Source organism: Leucopleurus acutus, assembly GCF_964270905.1.
Source record: "Leucopleurus acutus genome assembly, chromosome: 3".
NCBI lineage: Eukaryota > Metazoa > Chordata > Mammalia > Artiodactyla > Delphinidae > Leucopleurus > Leucopleurus acutus.
In genome coordinates, this window is record NC_139145.1 from 21,734,443 (window position 1) to 21,753,126 (window position 18,684).

Sequence of the window (18,684 nt, forward strand, 5' to 3'; positions counted from 1 at the left end):
TTATTTTTGATGCTTCTGGGTTTATGGGTTTCCTCCCAGGGAAGTTTATCTTGAGCCGAGACAGTCTGTAGATAATGTAAACCACCATCTGGCAACCTTCCGATTTCTAGTCTAGATAATCTGCAACTGTAGCATAATAAAATTTGCCTTGCAACCATCAGTTGTCTTGGTCCTTCTGACCCCACCCTTCGGTGCCTCTTCAGTTCCTTACCCCTTCCCTTCTGACCCTGGGGGTGAGATCCTCTTTCTCCGGCTGGTCCGCGGCAAGTGGCACTCGAACAGGGACCTGAAGCGTGAAGGCAGTTAAAAGAAAAAGAAAGTGCAGGTAAGAGAACCCTTATGCAAAATATGTGTGGCCACCAGTAAAAGTGAAACGAATAGAGGCATAAGGCAATAGTCAGAAGTAAAATAAGATGGGGCAAAAGGGCTCAAAGATGTATGAATTATTTGCTCAGGTTTTACTTTTGATGCTTAAAGCTCGGGGTAATAAAGTTTCTGAACTTTATTGTTGACTGAATTTTTACAGCATATCCATGGTGTATCTCCCTGGTTTCCTGATGGTGGCTCTGGTGACATAGAAATCTGGCAGAAAGTTGGAGAAGATTTAAAAAATTATTACGAGTCTCGAGGGCCTACTCATACTCCTGTTGTTACATATAGTTTGTGGAATCTGATAAAAATATGTTTAGATTCTTCTCATGATAGTGTTGATTTGAATGTAAAGTCAGAAAAACATAAGCCTCTGACAGAAGGAGAGACTGTATTATCAGCTACTGTGTCGCCGCTTCCTAAACCGAAAGAGCTAATTAATTTAAATATTTTAGATGAAGAGGAACATTTTGACTTAACAGATGAGGCTTGTAAACATAAAAGAGAGAAATGTCCTGAGGATGATTTTCTAGTGGCTGTGATAGATAAGTCAGTGAGAAAGCTGCAGGTTAATAAGGACTGTCTTCCTCAAAAATCTACATCTGTAAAAATGCTCAGTCCCTTGCAGCACGCTGTACAAGGAGCCATAAAACGAGGAGAAGATCCTATTTTCTGTTGTCCCGTCATAGAGAGACCTGATCCTAATAATCCTCAACAAGCTACTAGGGAGCATCAGGCTCTCCCTTTGAAAGTTTTGAAAGATTGAAAATCTGCCTGTGCTCAATATGGGCCCACTGCTCCTTTTACTGCTGCTATGGTTGACAGGAGAAGCTCTTCCCCCCGCTGATTGGAAGTCTATTGCACGAGCTTGTTTAAATGGTGGAGATTATTTAATATGGAAGTTTGATTTTTATGAACGGGCTGCTGAACAAGCAGAAAAGAATGCTGCCCATAATATTCCAGTTGATTATCATATGCTGATTGGGGAAGGACAATATCTTTCTTTACAAGATCAATTAACTTATCCCTTTGTTGCTTATCCTCAAATAAATCATTTGGCATTACAAGCCTGGAGGAAATGTCCTTCTACACACAAAACTGAGGACCTTTCAACAATTAGACGGGGACCTGATGAACCATACGCTGATTTTGTAGATAGGTTGTCACAGGCGGTGGGGAGACTCATTGTGGACGGACTCACTGGTACGATTGTAGTTAAGCAGCTTGCTTTTGAGAATGCTAATAAGGCATGTCAGGCTGCGATTCGACCTTGGAGAAAACGGGGAACATTGGAGGCTTATATTCGCCTTTGTGCAGGCATTGGGCCTACTTATATACAGGGTGCTGCTGTGGCTGCAGCATTAACTAACGTGGGGTTTAAAAACAATCAAAAGAAAACAAAGACTTGTTTTAAATGCGGAAAGGGCAGGTCCTTTTGCTAGAGAATGTAGATCTTTTAATTCTAACCCTAGTCCTTCCTTCCCTACTCAGAAACCTCCAGATGGTCAGAAAATCCCTGGTTTATGCCCTACATGCAATAGGGGGAAACATTGGGCACAAGATTGTTGCTCAGTGGCCCACAAGGATGGGCCACCACTGTCGGGGAACTCCTCCCGGGGCCTTCCCCGGCCCCAACAAATAATAAGGGCAATGTCTGTGTATCCTCCTCAAATTATCAATCAGACATTAACCAAAAACAGAAACATACAATATCCTCGCTCTCCAGAGCAACACCAGGAAGCGCAGGACTGGAGCTCAGTACCTCCGCCCGATATGTATTAACTCCTGAAATGGGTCCTCAGGCCCTCTCTACGGGCATCTGTGGACCTTTACCCAAGGGTTTGATGGGACTATTATTGGGAAGAAGTAGTGTCGCCATGAAAGGTTTAACTGTTATGCCAGGAGTCATAGATTCTGACTACGAAGGAGAAATAAAAGTCATGGCACAAACTATTAAAAATATAATAACTATTTCTCCTGGTGATAAAATTGCACAATTGCTACTTTTGCCCTTTGTACCTCATGGACAAATTTTACAACATCAAAAGAGAGAAACAAAGGCTTTTGGATCGTCTAATGCTGCCTACTGGATTCAGAAGATAGGGAAAGAACGTCCAGAAATGAAATGAACCATTAATGGAAAGGTTTTTTCAGGTTTGTTAGACACTGGAGCTGATGTCTCTGTTATGACGCAGGTACACTGGCCTAAACGTTGGCCCATTAGTCCTACTATTACAGAACTTCACGGAATAGGACAAAGTTCTTCTCCTATGCAAAGTAGTCAGTTTTTTTTAATGGCAAGATAGTGAGGGCCATTCAGGATATTTCCAGCCTCATGTTTTGCCTGGGCTGCCTTTAAACCTCTGGGGCCGAGATATATTAAAAGAAATGGGAGTATTACTTTATAGTCCAAACTCTCAAGTCTCTAATATGATGTTGTATCAAGGATTTCTTCCCACAAAAGGGCTGGGAACAAATCAACAAGGAACTGTCTGTCCTATTGATGTGAAAATAAAAAGTGATAGACAAGGTTTGGGTTTTTCTTAGGCGCCTTGGAGTCTCCACTCACTGCTGATCCAATTACTTGGCTGACTGATGACCCTGTATGGGTGGACCAATGGCCCCTCACAAAGGAGAAATGAGAAGCTGCAGAACAATTAGTACTGGAACAATTAGGGCATTTAGAAATTTCCAGTAGTCCTTGGAATACTCCTATTTTTATTATCAAGAAAAAATCTGGAAAATATAGGTTATTACAGGATCTAAGAGCTGTTAATAAAACTATGCTAATAATGGGAGCTCTTCAACCAGGCCTACCCTCTCCAACAGCCATACCACACAATTATCATCTTTTAGTTATAGATTTAAAAGATTGTTTTTTCACTATTCCTTTGTTTCCTGAAGATAGAAAACATTTTGCTTTTAGCTTGCCTTCCTTAAATTTTAAGGAACCCATGAGGAGATTTCAATGGAAAGTATTGCCTCAGGGCATGGCAAATAGTCCTACATTATGCCAAAAATATGTGGCTCAGGCCTTGACTCCTGTGAGAAAAAGGTTTCCATCGTTATATCTCATACATTATATGGATGATATACTTTTAGCCACTGATAATATTTCTTTATTAGAGACTGCTTTTCAATTTTTACAACAGTCCTTACAATCATTTGGCTTGGTCATTGCCTCAAAAAAAATTCAAAGACAATCTCCATTTTTATATTTGGGAAAATATATTGATAACACTACTATTAGGCCTCAAAAACTGCAAATTCGAGTTGATAATTTAAAAACATTAAATGCTTTTCAAAAATTACTTGGAGATATTAATTGGCTAAGGCCTTCCTTAAAACTTACTACTGCTCAATTACAGCCTTTGTTTGATAATCTTAAAGGTGACTCAGATCCTTCTTCTTCACGCTCTATGACTCCAGAAGGATTTCAAGCTTTACAAATAGTGAGTAGATCTATCAGTTCTACACAATTAACTAGAATTCATACTCACCTTCCAATTTTCTTAATAATTTGTCCAACTCCTCATGTGCCTACTGCCGTCTTATGGCAAACTGTTGGAATTATTGAATAGATTCATATGAAATCTACACCCTCTAAAGTTATTAACCCTTATTATGAACTTATTAGTAATTTAATAATGCAAGGTAGAACTAGATGCTTACAACCTATAAGTATAGAACCTTCTCAAATTATTATCCCTTATTCAGTTAGTCAACAAAATTGACTTTTTCAACATAATAATGAATGGGGTCTTGCTCTTGCAGGATTTTCAGGTACCTTGGAACGCCATTACCCTGCTGATAAATTGATCCAATTCAGCAAACTTAACTCATATCTTTCCTTCTATAATTAGGCAACAGCCTGTTCCTCATGTACCTTTGGTTTTTACGGACGGTTCTTCTTCAGGAGTGGCTACTGTAATCACTGACCACGGAACAAACCTCGTTAAAGAAACTTCCTTGACTTCAGCTCAACGTGTTGAACTGTATGCTGTCATTATGTCTTTTAAACATTTGCCTTCTATATCTTTTAATTTGTTTTCTGATAGTAAATATCTTATTAGCTTGTGATTTCTTCTGGAGACTGAGAGCATAGGACATACTAATGACCCTGAATTATCATCCTCTTTTTGTTTGCTTCAACAGCTTATTCGTTCCCATGATGGTCCTGTTGCAGGTCTGTATATCCGTGCTCATTCTAACTTGCCTGGTCCATTGACTAAACTTAATGCGACTGCAGATGTTTTAACTCGATCTAAACGTGATCTTTATCCTGTACATTTTCCTCCCAAGAATAGAGTTGAAGTTACTCCTCCTCCTCAATCTCTTTTCCCTAAAGCAGGACAGGTCCCAATTTACCGTACTCCTCCTTTCCGTTCATCATGCTGTCAAGAATGGCTAATGTACTGCATTCATTATCTTCATACTCTTGATACTCATGGTCCATGTCCTGGACACCCTCATATTATGGTAAGTTATGATCAAACTGCTTCACAAGCAGCACAGCCGTTGCACGCTTTACACCGTCAGTCGGCGGCTACATTACACGCACAATTTTCCCTTACTGGTGAAGCCGCCCGACAAATTGTTAAGCAATGCCCACAATGCTTACCTCACCTTCCTGTTCCACATTATGTTGTTAATCCTCGTGGATTATTACCTAGACATTTATGGCAAATGGATGTTACTTGTATTCCGTCTTTTGGGAAATTACAGTTTGTTCATGTCACTATCGATACTTATTCTGGTTTCCTCTGTGCTACAGCACAGACCGGAGAAGCTACTAAACATGTTATCACTCATTTATTACACTGTTTTGCTTTCATGAACCTTCCCAAAATTATTAAAACAGATAATGGGCCCGCTGCTTTTGCAACATTTTGTAATTCATTACAAAATTACCCATATTACAGGCATTCCATATAACCCTCAAGGACAATGTATTATAGAACGTGCAAATAGATCTTTAAAGCTAACTACTGAAAAAATAAAAAGGGGGGAATTGTATAGAACAACACCACAGAACCTTATAAATCATGCTCTGTTTATTTTAAATGTTCTCACTGTTGACAAATTTGGCTGCTCTGCAGGGGGAAGGTTGGTGGCTGAGCCAAGATTGGCCTCTCAATCTCCGGAGGTCCTCTGGAAAGATCCGTCAACCAGCACTTGGCGTGGTCCTGATCCTGTGTTGATTTGGGGACGTGGTCACGTGTGTATCTTTCCCAGATCAGTGCCTGGACTTTGCTGGCTTCCTGAGCGCTTAGTCAAGCAAATAGATGGCTCGCCATAGCTCACCTAGTTCAGAAGATGAAGAAGCTCTGCACCTCTCCTGAAAATTTGACAGTGTTGATTCAGAAGAAGAAGAAGAAGAGGAGACCACTTGCCAGGACGACTCAAAGGAGTGCTGTTCCAACTTGGGGACAAATTAAACAACTGGTTTCATGAGCTCAAGAGTCAGTGAAACAACAGAATAATCCTGTTACACCTGTAACTTTATTTTTGGTTATGTTGGCAACCATTTCATGTGTTCCCTCTGTTAATGCAGCAACTTACTGGGCCTATGTACCTTATCCTCCACTATTACAACCCATATCTTGGTCTGAAGCAGAGTTTCCTGTATTTTACAATGATAAGTGTTTATGGGCCTCTTATTGGGAATATAAAACAAATCAATATGTCTGTAAATTATACTAACTGGTTTAGTACCCATCCTGTCTGTCTTAGCCCATTGAATCTGGAAACTGGATGTGTAAAGGCTATTAGTTATGAGCATACAGATGTTTATGAGGGAACGGATCAATCAATTAGTTTGTCAGGCTCTCCAGGCATCCTTCGTTTTACAGGAACCAACATTACTCTTACATGCCCGGCTACCAGCCGACGAGAGGATCTTAAGGATACCATCATTTGGTATAAAATGGGCAAGCTATTAATATTAGAGGTCAAATCTCATACGCCTCACCACTTAGGGATTCCGCTATTACTATAGCCAAGGTTACAGGTGAAGATTCAGGAAATTATTTCTGTATGAAGTGTTTACTTGGAGGACAAGGGATACTTATAGCTGGACGTAAGGTTACTATGCTTAACAGAAAATCAAAAAATCAATTGCCTCCCCTTACGACCGTTAACTTTCCTGGATCCAATTTTGAACATTGCAACGCATCTTGGAATAATAACCAAATATGGTGTACTATAGATTATACCAAGGTGTCAATTCTTATCTCTTCTTTTCCCATCATAGATAGGTTTATCACATTTCAAAAGAACTGGGATATATGGAAACTAGCTCTAACTTATTCCAATACACCTGTTATAACTTGTGTTGCTCCTCCATATACACGTTTGTGTGGTTCTATTAACATTGGTAATTCTTCCAAAGGAGGATATAATATTAGCTGTGTTAATTGTATTTTTAGCAGTTGTATGTTCCCTTCTGCAGGAACGCAATCTGTGCTTATACTAAAGCAACCCATGTATGTTATGGTGCCTGTACATCTGAGAGAACCTTGGTATGAAGATACTGGAGTACAGGCATGGGTGGAAGTCTCTAAAGCCTTGCAGAGGAGACGCTTTCTTGGGTGGCTAATAGTAAGTTTACTTGCGTCGGCTGCTCTGTCTGCTACTGTGGCTACTGCCGGTCTTGCTCTTTCACAGAGTATTAATCATGCTCACTTTGCTAATCAGTTATCTCAACATACCAGTCTTGCTTTATCTTTACAAAGTCACATATATTTATGGATTAATAACAAGTTAGATGAATTTAAAAACGCAATTTTGGGGATTGGAGATCAGATGGCAGCATTAAAATTGAGGATGCGTTTAGCTTGTCATGCAAAGTATACATGGATGTGTGTTACTCCTTAAAAGTACAGTGACTGTATTTGGGAATGGGAAAAAGTAAAAATGCATCTGCTGAGTGTTTGGTCAGATAATAATATTAGTCTTGATCTTAAGAAATTAAATGCTGAAATTCAGGATATACAAAATACACATCTTGATGATGTTTCGCCAGAAGATGTAATTCAAACTTTACTGGATCATTTAAAGTGGTTAAACCCTCAGTCTTGGATTACTGGAAGGTTGTCAGGATTTATTACCCTGGCCATAATTTGCCTATTATTGATAATAATCTTCTCATGTCTGTTTCGTATCCTCATGCAACAGTACACTACTCTCGGCACTAAACTTCATGGAATTATTTTGCAGCAAAAGTTAAAAAATAAAAAAGACCTGTGGGAAGCAGTCAGCCTTGAGAGCAGGTAAGGACATGCCAGGCATGCCGCCGCTGCTCGAAGGGACTGTCCCTACTTGTTCCCCTCCTTGTGCCATTCCATGGGAGATAAATCACCAGGGCCCAGAGATCAGAAAGAATGTAAAATGAGACAAGCAAAGCTGTCTTCCCCCTGCACATGCAGGTTATTTTTGATGCTTCTGGGTTTATGGGTTTCCTCCCAGGGAAGTTAACCTTGAGCCGAGACAGTCTGTAGGTAATGTAAACCACCATCTGGCAACCTTCCGATTTCTAGTCTAGATAATCTGCAACTGTAGCGCAATAAAATTTGCCTTGCAACCATCAATTGTCTTGGTCCTTCTGACCCCATTCTTCGGTGCTACTTCAGTTCCTTACCCCTTCCCTTCTGACCCTGGGCGGTGAAATCCTCTTTCTCCGGCTGGTCCGCGGCACACATGAATATATGTTTTTGTCTTGCTGTACTGCACCTGTGCTGTCTAGTAACAGATATTTTGTCTGCTAGTAGTGTTCTAGATTATGTCTTTCCAAAGCGCTGAGGCAGTGCACCTATTCTGTAGTTGCAGCTGATGCCTGAATGTAGCCTAGCTGACAAATTATTGATTAATAAGAACTTGAATTTCTCAAAGATTTGTACTGTTAACCAAAATCTGAGCAAGGAGTCTCAAATGTAATTCTTAGCCAGAATTACATGTTAATGAACCATTTAACAGTGTGAATCAAGGAACATCAGTGTAAGGCTTTCTTTTAATTTATTTTTTACCTGCTTGAAATATCAGTTAAAGTTTGCCAGCTTGGTTGCAGATGAACGGACGTTTGAAGTTCACCAAACTACTTAATGTGGGATAGGATAATAGACTTCCAGCGCCCTCAAGGCTGTGACCTTGCAGCCATTTTACATAGCACATCCTCCTCCTATAGGGATGAACCTTTCCCTGGCCCGAAAAGTAGCAGCTCTGTTGAAGCTTTGCTTATTGTAACAGGATTTTGTTTCCAGGTTACATGTCTGTGGAAGACTTAATTCTGAATAGAGATATAGATATTACTGGAAACTAATTGTTTTTTCTATTATACTCTGATTTATCAAAACAGTAAAACATTTAAACTGTGCTACAGAAATTCAGAAGTTGTCTTGCAATCTTTAAACAATAAATGAATGAGTTGCCCTTAAAAAAAAAAAAAGGATTAAGCAGTTAAGCTGTTGGTCCCACATCAGACAAATTTTCCTATACCTTCTGTCAATATTGTTAACAGAGACTGTTATTTTATTAATCCTTATGATCCCGTGATTCTTTCTTTCATGTTTCAGGGCACAGCAGGTGAGAGAGTGGATTTGTTAAGCTGGGTGGGTTTATCCTTCTTTTATGCGTTCATTCAATTTTATGTTCATTTACTTATTGTACACACATGGCAATAGAAGCTGCTAAAGCAATCATTGCTATTCTGCAAAACAACAAGGCACAGAAGCAGATGTCTTATTTCTGAGATTTCTCCCCCCAGGATTATTATGATTAAAGATCCTTTCCCCCCACTCCCTGGAGCGGACAAGGGGCTGCTCGCTGGAGGTTTTTTAATGACTTGGGGAAAGGCTCAAATATCCCCCCATTATGGTAATCCACCCCAGGGGCAAACCACACGAGAATATTATGAATTTATTTTATTGTTCTATCCTCGCAAAGGTAATACTCAGCCCATTAGAATATGAAAACTATACTGTCAAATTTCAGAATTACATGGATGAAGAAAATCACCAGTGGCATCATATCACGTGTGTTATAGTTGTATTTACTATATTGACTATATTAACTATGTTGTGTTAACAATATATTGTATAACTATATATTGAAAAGGCAAAATGCTGTAACTTATTTCAGAAAAAATAATTATGTTGGCAAACCCCAAATTGTACACTGTAGACAGGTCCTAGGAAAAGAAGATTTAATTCATAGTGGACAAGAGGTTAGCTTCTGTTTTCAGCCATGTGCTATTTCAAGAATTAAACGTCATGAATAATACAGGATATAAGAGGAATAGTCTAAAGACGGAAAAGCACATTTTGATTAGGAAAGAGAATTTAAGGCTTAAGTCTTTTTTTTTTTAAGGAAAACTGCCTTATTACTATGAGATAAGAAAATTGTTTCCTTCTTTTCTTCCTTGCTTTCTTCTTTTTCTTTTTTTTAACCTTTTTAATTTTGGATATTTGACCTCTAAGCTGAGATGACTGAAAATGCCTCCTCTGGGCATCAACATTTTTGAAAGACTTTTTCCCCCTCCCTAAGGGCTGTTTGTCTCTTGGAGGCATTGTCTACATTACTCACCAAGAGGCAAGCATTTGTCCTTGCACTAAATGCTGACATGTCCTGATAAGAGGGAAGCTGCAAAGTAGAAGAATTGAAGGTCAATATGTTGATATTGGTCTCAAGAGCATTGATGTACATTTGTGTATTGGGGAAGGGGAGAGAAGCTTGAGAGTGGGCCAGTGGGGAGGGGTAAATATTTTGTGATGCTGTCTACCTATGGGCTTATAAAGTTTACAGCTGCATTAGGAGGACAAGCATTACCATTAGCATGAAAAGTAGGGCAGACCTCAGTTGCAAAAGCTTCTAGCCATACACATAGGGCAATACGTAAATGATACACCTTATTGCATTCACCCATTCACCCTCCCCTGTTCATGCTAATTGGAAATTTCAATCCATTTCAGAGAAGTAACACAACTATCGATCATTTTCCCTGGCACAAATCTTCCTAGAGCTCACGCACTAGCCCATGTGTCTTAGATTTAATATCTGATCACTAGCTGGATTGAAGCCAAGAGGTGGTTCCCAAAGTTGCTGCACACTAGAATCACCTGGGGAACTCTGAGACCTCCCAGGGCCCAGGCTCCTCCCTAGACCTACTGAATCAAAATCTCTGGGGCTGGGACCCAGACACCAATGTTTTTCTTAAAAGCTCTTTAGGTAATTCAAATGAGCAGCAAAGCTTGAGAAGCAGCCCAATAACGGGAACAAACTTATTTCACACAGATAAAGTGGGGCAATTCATATGTTAAAAGAACATGAATATATGTCCATGCCTCTCTCACGCTTTGTCACAGTTTACCCTTCCCCCTCCCCATATCCTCAAGTCCGTTCTCTAGTAAGTCTGTGTCTTTATTCCTGTTTTACCCCTAGGTTCTTCATGACATTTTTTTTTCTTAAATCCATATATATGTGTTAGCATACAGTATTTGTCTCTCTCTTTCTGACTGACTTCTACACTGTTGGTGGGGATGTAAATTGGTGCAACCACTATGGAAAACACTATGACAGTTCCTCAAAAAGCTAAAAATAGAGCTACCATATGATCCAGCAATCTTACTCCTGGGCAAATATCTGGACAAAACTATAATTCGAAAACATACATGCACCCCTATGTTCACAGCAGCACTATTTATAATAGCCAAGACATGCAAACAACCTAAATGTCCACTCACAGATGAATGGATAAAGAAGATGTGATATATATAAAATGGAATACTACTCAGCTATAAAAAAGAATGAAATAATGCCATTTGCAGCAACATGGCTGGACCTAGAGACTATTATACTAAATGAAGTAAGTGAGAAGGAGAAAGACAAATACCATATGATACCACTTATATGTGGAATCTAGAATATGATACAAATGAACTTATCCATGAAACAGAAACAGACTCACAGACATAGCACACAAACTTGTGGTTCCCGAGGGGAAGGGGGAGGTGGGGGAGTGATGGATTGGGAGTTTGGGATTAGCAGAGGTAACCTATTATATATATGATGGATAAACAACAAGGTCCTACTGTATAGTACAGGGAACTATAGTCAATGTCCTGTAATTAACCATAATGGAAAAGAATATGAAAAATTATATATATGTATAACTGAATAACTTTGTTGTACAGCATAAACTAACACAACATTGTATATCAACTATACTTCAGTAAAATAAATTTTTTAAAAAAGGAAAAAAAACATGAATATATATATATATACTTATAGATATATATATATATTTCTTTTTTTCCTCTTTATTCTGTTTGTGTTTCAAATAGGCTTTTTTTTTTTCCTTCTGCAAAAAGCGTTATTGTTTCCATTTGGTCCAAGGCTTGGGAGAGGGCTCCAGGGCGGTTACAAAGCTGCCTAGTAGCTGCAGAGCAGGGCTTCAGGCAGAAGCTCTGATGCCAGAGGGGCTCCTCAGAGGCGGCTGGACTTCAGAGACTCCTGTTTGTGCTCGAGGGTGAGCCTTTCAAAGAGATACTCGCCCAGCACAGCCTGCGGACCAGCCAGCCTGCGGAGGTTGGTCAGGTGGTCGCCCATCTTCTTGATGAGTTTCACCTGCTCCTCCAGGAAGCGGCTCTCCAGGAAGTCACAGAGGTGGGAGTCTGCGCGGGCGGAACCCAGGGCGCGCAGATCTGATAGTGCCTGGTGCAGGCTCTTCCCCCTAAGAATGGCAGCTTCCACAGCGTCCTGGGTTTTACCCCACTCATCTTGAGAAGGCTTCCGCGCATCCTGGAAGAGGGCGCGGCCACAGCACTGGTTTTGCATTTTCAAGAGACGCTGGGCGCCCTCACACTTCTCCTCAGCCAGTTGGCGAAAAATGTGGCCCACACTGTCCAGAGTCCCATTGTTGCTGTCGAAATAGAAGCTCAGAGAGAGGTAAGTGTCCCCAGATGCATGTTGAACAGGCGGTGGACAGCGGCCTCCACCTCGATGGAATAATTCTGACGAACCTGGGAACTCGTGGTTGATCAGTGATAAGGAGCTAAGCTCAAAAAACGGTGTTGGCCTGTCCTGGAGGCTGAGGATAGCTGAGTGGCTGATTCCAAAGGTTGCGACAGGAAGAAAGGTTGGAGGGTGGTCAGGGGCTGGAGCAAGGAGCGTCCCTGGGTCTGTTCATTCCAAACACTGTTGAAGCAAAAGACAGAACTGCAGGACTGCCGAGCGCACTGCCTCAAATAGGCTTTGATATAAATGAACAAGAAGTCCAAGCAAGGACAAAACTTACCCTTCCCCCCACCAAAATAGCTGGCGATACTAGAATCTAGACCTGGGAAGGGATTCTTCCATTACTTTCTGAACATTCCAAGCCACTAGAGCAGTGGTTCTCAAAGTATGGTCACCTTGTAACCAAGCAGTACCCTATGGGGCCTTCCTAGGACAGACCCATCCCCCATATCCTCTGCTGTAGTTCCTCTCTGAAGTACTCCGATAATAGTATCTCAGGCATATTTCTTGAGTTTTCAGATGCTAAAAACCACCACCCAATGGAAGAAATTAACTCCTTGATGATCATGAGCACGTAGCCCCCAGACCTTCTGGCACCTAAGGATGGATAATGTTACCTGCCCTGTGGCCTCAACATCAACCAATCAGAGGATTGTGCACGAGCTGATCACATTCCCTGGGACGTCCCTCCCTCACCTGGCCTTTAAAAATGCTTTGCTGAAATCCTTTGGAGATTTCAGGGTGTTTTGGAACTCGGGCCACCCCTCTCCTTGCTCGATCCTGCAATAAACCTTTCTCTGCTCCAGACTCCAGCCTTTAGGTTTGTTTGGCCTCACTGTGCTTCAGACAGACGAACCTGCATTCGGTAACAACCTGACCAGTTTTACCAGCGTCCCCTGATAATGTGTCAGATATTCAAGTTTTAGGGCCCTGTCCCAGCCCTATGGAATCAGCAGCTCTGGTGGGGCTCAGTGATCTCTGTTATAACAGGCCCTCCAGATGATTTTTATTCACCTTAAAGTTTGAAAATATCTGCATTGTCAGCTGGCCAAAGCGTCCACCAGCAGGTGAAGGGGATTGGTGCCTGGAAAAGATAGGGACCAGCCAAGGCAAGTACAGCAGCATTTGCCGTGGTAGTAATGGAGAATGCCTTTTCTTCACTGGTTGGCACAGACTAGGATCTGGGAGCAGTGGCAGGGTTATTTAGGATGCTTTACATTTCAATGTAGAGGGACCGCTGTCCTGGTTTGCCAGGGACTTCCCCTGTGTGAGCACTTAAAATCTCATCCTGGCAAACCCCTTAGCCCTGGGTTTGAAAAACGTAGGGAATAACATGAAATTTAGGGGAAACATGATCTAGGTTTTGGGCAAGTCACAAGTGCTAATTAAAGCTAAGCAAGTATGGACAACACTAGCGTTCTTTAGCCCTTTGCGGGGAGGTAAATCTGATTGGGTGAAAGGACTTATTGTTAAGAGATCTTTGTAGAAACATCCCCTTCTGCTTAGTCCGCTGGTTCTCAGTTCTGGCTAGACATTGGCATCGTCTGAGGAGATTTAAAATGATTTTATTGGTCTACGATGACCAACCGTCAGTGTGAGGGTTTTTAAAAAGTGCTTCAGATGATTCTAATGCACAACCAAATTTAGGTGCCACTGCTTAAGCTTTTGAACCGCTGCTGCATATTTGCACCTCATCTTCCTATGAGAATATCCAACTGTAGTTGAGGTTTGTTTTTTTTTTTTTTTTTCTTTTTCTAACTGTCTTATAAGATTTACTGTCTTAAATAAGGTTGAATGTACAGAAAATCTTGCTAGTCCATCTGGTATAGCTGGATACTTAGAATAATATAGTTAAGATATATACCATTTAAGTATTGTGACTGGCCTTTTTTTTGAAATTAACATATGCATTGAATTAGTATGTTCTCTTTTGAAGTTGTTATGTTGGGGAGCTATACCTCTAATCTGCCATTACTAAATATCTGGACACCTCTTATTAGGAATTGCTTTTAGAAATCTTTAGGGATTAAAACCAAGATTGCTGTATTATTTGTACTGGAACCACAAAAACCTCACAGAGTTCCCCCGCTGTACCTTCTACCCCCATCTCTAACCCTTGGCAACTTCTAAACTGTTCTCCATCTCCACGGTTTTGTTATTTTAAGAAAAATATGTAAACATAATCATGAATTACTTAATCTTCGGAGATCGGCTTTTCAAAATTTTTCCCTCGGCATCATTCCCTTGAAGTTCATTTCAATTTTTGCATATATTAATAATTTGTTCCAGAAACTTCCGGGAAGATGGCAGAAGAGTAAGACGCGGAGATCACCTTCCTCCCCACAGATACACCAGAAATACATCTATGCGTGGAACAACTCCTACGGAGCACCTACTGAACGCTGGCAGAAGACCTCAGACCTCCCAAAAGGCAAGGAACCCCCCACGTACCTGGTTAGGGCAAAAGAAAAAACTAAACAGAGACAAAAGGATAGGGACGGGCCCTGCACCAGCGGGAGAGAGCTGTGAAGGAGGAAAAGTGTCCACACACTAGGAGCCCCTTCGCGGGCGGAGACTTCGGGTGGTGGAGTGAGGGAGCTTGGGAGCCACGGAGGAGAGCACAGCAACAAGGGTGCAGAGGGCAAAGCGGAGAGATTCCAGCGCAGAGGATCGGGCCGAACGGCACTCACCAGCCGAGAGGCTTGTCTGCTCACCCGCCGGGGCGGGCGGGGCTGGGAGCTGAGGCTCCGGCTTCTGTCGGAGCGCCGGGAGAGGACTGGGGTTGGCTGCGTGAGCACAGCCTGCAGGGCGTTGGTGCGCCGCGGCTAGCCGGGAGGGAGTCCGAGGAGGGGTCTGGACCTGCCGAATAGGCAAGAGACTTTTTCTTCCCTCCTTGTTTCCTGGTTCGCGAGGAGAGGGGATTAAGAACGCTGCTTGGGAGAGCTCCAGGGACGGGCGCGAGCCGCGGCTAAAAGTGAGGAGCACAGAGACGGACATGAGACGCTAGGGCCGCTGCTGCCGCCACCAGGAGGCCTGTGTGCGAACACAGGTCACTGTCCACACCCCCTTCCGGGGAGCCTGTGCAGCCCGCCACTGCCAGGGTCCAGGGATCCAGGGACAACTCCCCCGGGAGAACGCATGGCGCGCCTCAGGCTAGCAACGTCACGCCGGCCTCTGCCGCCGCAGGCCCACACCACACTCCGTGACCCTCCCTACCCCCCCACCCCCACCCCGGCCTGAGTGAGCCAGAGCCCCCGAATCAGCGGCTCCTTTAACCCCGTCCTGTCTGAGCAAAGAACAGACGCCCTCCGGCGACCTACACGCACAGGCGGGGCCAAATCCAAAGCTGAGCCCCTGGGAGCTGTGAGAACAAAGAAGAGAAAGGGAAATCTCTCCCAGCAGCCTCAGAAGCAGCGGATTAAAGCTCCACAATCAACTTGATGTACCCTGCATCTGTGGAATACATGAATAGACAACGAATCATCCCAAATTAAGGAGCCCTGTGGATGAAAGGCTCTTGGTGCTGCAGCCAGGAATCAGTGCTGTGCCTCTGAGGTGGGAGAGCCAACTTCAGGACACTGGTCCACAAGAGGCCTCCCAGCTGCACATAATGTCAAACAGCGAAAATCTCCCAGAGATCTCCATCTCAACGCCAGCACCCAGCTTCACTCAACGACCAGCAAGCTACAGTGCTGGACATCCTATGCCAAACAACTAGCAAGACAGGAACACAACCCCACCCATTAGCAGAGAGGCTGCCCAAAATCATAATAAGTCTACAGACACCCCAAAACACACCACCAGACGTGGACCTGCCCACCAGAAAGACAAGATCCAGCCTCATCCACCAGAACACAGGCACTAGTCCCCTCCACCAGGAAGCCTACACAACCCACTGAACCAACCTTAGCCACTGGGGACAGACACAAAAAATAACAGGAACTACGAACCTTCAGCCTGCAAAAAGGAGACCCCAAACACAGTAAGATAAGCAAAATGAAAAGACAGAAAAACACACAGCAGATGAAGGAGCAAGATAAAAACCCATGAGACCTAACAAATGAAGAGGAAATAGGCAGTCTACCTGAAAAAGAATTCAGAATAATGATAGTAAAGATGATCCAAAATCTTGGAAATAGAATAGACAAAATGCAAGAATCAGTTAACAAGGACCTAGAAGAACTAAAGATGAAACAAACAATGATGAACACAATAAATGAAATGAAAAATACTCTAGATGGGATCAATAGCAGAATAACTGAGGCAGAAGAACGGATAAGTGACCTGGAAGATAAAATAGTGGAAATAACTACTGCAGAGCAGAATAAAGAAAAAAGAATGAAGAGAACTGAGGACAGTCTCAGAGACCTCTGGGACAACATTAAACGCACCAACATTCGAATTATAGGGGTTCCAGAAGAAGAAGAGAAAAAGAAAGGGACTGAGAAAATATTTGAAGAGATTATAGTTGAAAACTTCCCTAATATGGTAAAGGAAATAGTTAATCAAGTCCAGGAAGCACAGAGAGTCCCATACAGGATAAATCCAAGGAGAAATATGCCAAGACACATATTAATCAAACTGTCAAAAATTAAATACAAAGAAAACATATTAAAAGCAGCAAGGGAAAAACAACAAATAACACACAAGGGAATCCCCATAAGGTTAACAGCTGATGTTTCAGCAGAAACTCTGCAAGCCAGAAGGGAGTGGCAGGACATATTGAAAGTGTTGAAGGAGAAAAACCTGCAACCAAGATTACTCTACCCAGCAAGGATCTCATTCAGATTTGATGGAGAAATTAAAACCTTTACAGACAAGCAAAAGCTGAGAGAGTTCAGCACCACCAAACCAGCTCTACAACAACTGCTAAAGGAACTTCTCTAGGCAAGAAACACAAAAGAAGGAAAAGACCTACAATAACGAACCCAAAACAATTAAGAAAATGGGAATGGGAACACACATATCGATAATTACCTTAAATGTAAATGGACTAAATGCTCCCACCAAAAGACACAGATTGGCTGAATGGATACAAAAACAAGACGCATATATTTGCTGTCTACAAGAGACCCACTTCAGACGTAGAGAAAAAGGAAAAAGGTATTTCATGCAAATGGAAACCAAAAGAAAGCTGGAGTAGCAATTCTCATATCAGACAAAATAGACTTTAAAACAAAGACTATTAGAAGAGACAAAGAAGGACACTACATAATGATCAAGGGATCGATCCAAGAAGAAGATATAACAATTGTAAATATTTATGCACCCAACATAGGAGCACCTCAATACATAAGGCAAATACTGACAGCCATAAAAGGGGAAATCGACACTAACACATTCATAGTAGGGGACTTTAACACCCCACTTTCACCAATGGACAGATCATCCAAAATGAAAATAAATAAGGAAACACAAGCTTTAAATGATACATTAAACGAGATGGACTTAATTGATATTTATAGGACATTCCATCCAAAAACAACAGAATACACATTTTTCTCAAGTGCTCGTGGAACATTCTCCAGGATAGATCATATCTTGGGTCACAAATCAAGCCTTGGTAAATTTAAGAAAATTGAAATTGTATCAAGTATCTTTTCTGACCACAACGCTATGAGACTCGATATCAATTACAGGAAAAGATCTGTAAAAAAATACAAACACATGGAGGCTAAACAATACACTACTTAATAACGAAGTGATCACTGAAGAAATCAAAGAGGAAATCAAAAAATACCTAGAAACAAATGACAATGGAGACACGATGACTCAAAATCTATGGGATGCAGCAAAAGCAGTTCTAAGAGGGAAGTTTATAGCAATACAATCCTACCTTAAGAAACAGGAAACATCTCGAATAAACAACCTAACCTTGCACCTAAAGCAATTAGAGAAAGAAGAACAAAAAACCCCCAAAGTTAGCAGAAGGAAAGAAATCATAAAAATCAGATCAGAAATAAATGAAAAAGAAATGAAGGAAATGATAGCAAAGATCAATAAAACTAAAAGCTGGTTCTTTGAAAGGATAAACGAAATTGATAAGCCATTAGCCAGACTCACCAAGAAAAAAAGGGAGAAGACTCAAATCAATAGAATTAGAAATGAAAAAGGAGAAGTAACAACTGACACTGCAGAAATACAAAAGATCATGAGAGATTACTACAAGCAACTCTATGCCAATAAAATGGACAACCTGGAAGAAATGGACAAATTCTTAGAAAGACACAACCTGCCAAGACTGAATCAGGAAGAAATAGAAAATATGAACAGACCAATCACAAGCACTGAAATTGAAACTGTGAT

At 41.6% G+C, this 18,684-nt stretch overlaps 1 protein-coding gene and 1 pseudogene across 2 annotated transcripts in view; both read right to left on the reverse strand.

Annotated features, from left to right (window-relative positions):
• LOC309960011 (UDP-N-acetylglucosamine--peptide N-acetylglucosaminyltransferase 110 kDa subunit-like) overlaps window positions 1–18,684 on the reverse strand; it is a 235,545-nt gene that overhangs the window by 109,449 nt on the left and 107,412 nt on the right. The window lies entirely within an intron of this gene.
• Window positions 11,848–13,240, reverse strand: LOC309958859 (ferritin light chain-like; annotated as a pseudogene). The gene is made up of 2 exons: window positions 13,215–13,240; window positions 11,848–12,390 (listed from the first exon to the last, which is right to left on the reverse strand). The product of its transcript is annotated as a ferritin light chain-like (transcript).